A 4,819-nucleotide genomic window follows, 5' to 3' on the forward strand; every position below is an offset into this window, starting at 1 on the left:
AAATGTGCCTGTTTCATTCTAAGTGCATTACTTGTGCAGCTGAAGCTCACCTGGATTTCTTGTTGGGCTCACAGAATGGCCTGGGTTGGAAGGGACCTCAAGAATCATGAAGTTCCAACCACGCTGCCAGGCACTAGCCTCCCCATTTGATACTAGAACAGGGTGCCCAGGGCCCCATCCAACCTGGCCTTGAACACCTCCAGGGATGGGGCATCCACAACCTCTCTGGTCAGCCTGTGCCAGCAGCTTACCACTGTCATAGTAAAGAACTTCCCTCTGACATCCCGCCTAAATCTTCCTTTCTTCAACTTAAAAATATCTTCCCTTGTCCTGCTGTTATCTATCCTTTCACAGTTGGTCCTACTAAAGGATTTTGTCAAAATCTGCAGGGAGGGAGATGTCAGATCTTGCTTATGTCACCCTGCTACGTTCATAGGCTGAAGAATAGCACAGGGAAGGCATATGTGTGTCTCAGAGCCCAATAATGCCTCTACAAATGTAATTATTCTAACATTAGGAAAAACATAAAAACATTGTTTTAAATGTGATAAATAAGACAATGTGAATAGAATCTATACTCAGCACCTTGTTCCAGTGGGGAAATGTATTACGTACAAGTTTTCTTTTCACATTTCCAATAATGATTATAATTTTTTTCTGTTTTGATTCCAGAAGTTGAGCTACTTTTCACACTGAAAATATAGATGCTGGTTTTGCATGGATGTGGAAAGAAGGAGCAGTCAGCAGAAAGCAATAGGAAAACTGGAGACAAAAGTCTGTGGCTTCGGTAGTGACGGAGTACCTGCAGGAGGGTGGGGAGCACAAAGTGGAAATCAAGTAATGTCAAAGGAATTCAGAGCAGGGAGGGAGTGGGATGGGTGACAAGGGGTGGAGGATGGAGTTGTTTGAAGGTTCGTTTCCTTCTGAAATGCAAGTGCAATGAGGGAGGAAGTTGTCAGGGAACAGGAATGTGCAGCTGCTGGAGACTGAGAGCAGACCAGTGTTGAAGGTGTATTTCTTAAAAATCTGCATTAAATGATCATTATAGTGAGTGTGGCTTTAAGGGAATGTTTTTTTCAGTAGTTTACCTTGTGCTTGGGACCTGGACTCAAAGTCATCTACGTGCCTATGTGTTGATGAAAGATCAGAGAGGCACACAGGTTTACTAGGGCAAGAAATAAAGTACAAGGTGATGGTACCTGATGCTAGCCCTCTCCAAATGCACTTAATGACAGGGTCACTGAACTGGTGTGCCCTTGGTCTACTAAAGTTGTCCCAGCTGACTTGACAGTCTTGATCTGCATCTCACCATATGTTTGTTATCTGCCATAAAAGCGGACCTGTGCTGTGCCACTGAACCAGACGAAGTGTGGCTGGATGTATGGCATGCAACACACAGAGGAAAATTAATGAAGAACAGTTTAAAAGCGCAAATTTGCTACTACCAAAATTCACCATGAACATGAGTAAGTGATGCTGAAAACTCTAGTGTAGAAACTGAGGCAAAAGCAGCAGAAGTAATGAAAATGCCCAGTGAGTGTTGCTTAGTGGGTGTTGCTTTACTCAAATAATGTGTTCTTAATTTATGGATGTAAATTAATGTAAAACTCTTCAGAATGCTGCAAAAATCTTATTTTAAGTCACTGGTTTTGCTGTTTTCCTATGGGTTGTATGCCTTATTTATTTCTCTGCCTTTAAGGAGTACTTCCCAAGGAGATGTTTGTGTGGGAGTGATGGGATTTTGAAGATATAAAAGATTGTTCTACTGTCTTAATGACTTCCTGGCGCTCTTGATGAAAAGTACTCTAGCTTTTCAAACACAGTAGCTTCAAAGAGGGCTTTGAATCATTCAAGTATCCAAAAAAAGCCTGGTGTGTGTATGGAATCTGATATGACAAGCATTACATCTTACAGGAGAGCTAAGTTTCACGATTTTCTATTGTACAGTTAATGCTTTCACCATGACGGATTTACCTTGGTGGAAGCAGCATATCCTGGGACAGATGAAGGATGATTTTGCATTTCAAGAGTGGGTTTGATTCCTGACTGTACTGGTTACGCAGACACTGCATGACTGCCCTGCAGCCTGTCCAAGAGAGATTCAGTGCCTTCAGTTGAAGATGCTGGAGAGATATGGCTGAAACACATCATGTATGAATATCAGGACAGACAGAAGAACTGTTTTGTGTGTGTGAGCATGGTTACTGTAGTGGTACCTACCATATGCATTACGTCACGCTGAACAGGCTGTATAACAGGGCAGCACCCAGGTTTACATTGTACTCTGAATGGGAGTTAATCTTTTTCTGCACGAAAGGGAGAGAGGGAGCCTGCTGTCCCGCTTCAGGATGAGAGAAACCATGGAGAAGGAAATGCCATTCCTGTCTGCAGAAGAAGCCAAGTTTCAAGGGTGAAAAATGTGACAAGGCTCCCAAAAGATCTGTTCAATTACTTCTGGCTCCCTGAGAGATGTCAGCCTACATAGCATTTTTAGAGTTGCTTTTGGCCACCATGGTATCTTCTGAGCACGTCTGTGCTGTGCTGTGGCACTGAGGAACGTGGTCAGTGGGCATGGTGGGTGGTTGGACTAGGTAATCTTAGTGGACTTTTCCAACCTTTACAATCCTATGGTAACTAAAACCCTGTCCTGAAGGGAGTGAAATGAAAATTAGTCTGGGTGGGGCACACTGGGATTTGGGATGATCCTCAGTCATGCTACAGTTCAGTATTAGATGCCGAGGTGGCTTCATCTCTTGGTGAATATGAAACTCTATAACTAAATCATAACAATGCAGCCGAGTACAAAAGAATTTCTGTGGTGGCAGAGAAGCGTATAACAGCAATGGGTGGATTCATAAATACTTTCCTAAATAAGAAGATTTTCTGAGTGACTCAGAGTTTCTGTGGGTCTAAATACTCACTTTCAGCTGCAAGTTCCTGTTATAAGAGCTATCTCAGGAGATGAAAACAGCCATTATCTTAATTCCTTTAATTGAGAACAAGTAATGTTTGGCTTTTTACTAGGATTTTTACAATATTAGCATTATTTAAAGTACTTAAATGTATTCAGGTTGTAAAGCTTTAAGTTTTTTGAATAATTTCTTCTAAGCCACTTGGAAGGTAAGAAAATAGGAAAGCAATGATGAGCATTATGTTTAGCTTGGAATAATAGGACTGGGGGTGATGTTTTTCAGCAGATAGCTCAAGAATGAAAATGTCTGAGAAAAAGTGAAATGAATAGCAAGTGAAAAATATGTTCTTTCTTTCCTACTCAGGCTGGTTTTTTATTATCCATTCCCATTTATTTTCTTTAAGCTACAAGAAAAGAACCATTTATTCCAGGATCTGTTGGTTACCATCTTTTGAAATAAGAAATACGCCTGCTGTAAAGATGTCTAACAACTGATTAGAGTAATATCGAGAATTTCTAATGGAAATATTTAGAATCCCTCATTTCCAGCTCTCTAATTGGAAGCAACTAACAGGATTGCATAAGTAAAATTTGCTTGAGGGGAAGCTAAAGGGGATTCGTGTAATGAATTAAGTCCTATCTGGAGAATATTATTTTCACTGTGAAACATTTGAGGAGATTTGCAGCTGTTGAATTAAAAGAAAAACTACTTAATAATTCTGATTTTTTAAACGTGTTTTTACATAAAAGATCATGCAGGCTGTTCTGCAGCAACTTATTAGAGGAGCAGGCAAAGCTCTTCTGAGATGCTTAAGTGTGAACAGATTGTGCTCCATTTGTTTGAAAACAACTTTTACCTGACTGAAGTGCTATGCCATTATACCTCTACCAAACACCTTGTAATTCTCACATGCTTCTTTTTATGCCTGCTTTTAAGGCCATGAGTGTGACAACGTGGTGGCTTAGGCCTCAGGTTTAAAAATGGCCTGTTCTCTTGGGAACCATAGGTGCAAGTTCAACTGCCCTCAGTTCAAGTCATTCTCTTGGAAAAGTGCCCCCTATTAATTGGGTTTGATGCTATTTGCAGCTTGCAATTCTTGATTCTATTGACAGAAGCTAACCCCTTCAAGATATTGAGCGCTCTGTGGCTGTACAAAAGATGGCTTTTCAGCAGATGTGGGAAAAGTGGCTGGACAGAATTCTCCCTCTCTACACGCAGTTACACTTAAATATGTGTGTGTCTGTGGGCTTTCTGTGTCAGAGAGGTGTTTAATTCACCACTGCTGCTATCACAGGACTTAGTCCAACTCTTCTCACGCTGTCAAAACAGCTAGAAAGTAATGACTTTCTCATTTTTTTTCCCCATGGTGGTTCTATCCAGATTTATGTGTGTGAAATGTGAGAGGGTAAGGTGTAACCAACCATCTTGGTGGCAGCTGAGCAAGTTCCAAACTCTTCACAAAAATGTTGAAATTGGTGAGTGGGCAGCACTTTGGTGTGCATGTGTGTGTGTGAATGTCTATCAGTCAACAGTGCAGGGAGGTCATCCAGGGTGTTGCTCACACTATTAGAGCTAACAGCAGAGAAACTATATGACCGTCTTAGAAATGAATTAAGAACACAGAGGAAAAAAATAGAACCTTCAAAAAATAAAGATAAAAATAAAAATCAAGCATGAAAAATTATTTGTTCATAGAGTACACATCTTTTCCACCAAAACGGGCAAAAAAAAAAACGTTTCCCAAATTTTGCTTTTCATGAGGATGCTTCCTTGTTCATCGTGAAAAATTAAACACTTGTGCAGCTTTGCAAGCCTTATTTTCTGAGAGACCTGAATAGCTACAGGTTAATTACTTGCATACAATGGAGTTCTTCATACTTCTGATTCAATTTTGCCAGTTTCTAGCA

Source organism: Excalfactoria chinensis, chromosome 1 (assembly GCF_039878825.1).
Source record: "Excalfactoria chinensis isolate bCotChi1 chromosome 1, bCotChi1.hap2, whole genome shotgun sequence".
In the NCBI taxonomy this organism is placed as follows: domain Eukaryota; kingdom Metazoa; phylum Chordata; class Aves; order Galliformes; family Phasianidae; genus Excalfactoria; species Excalfactoria chinensis.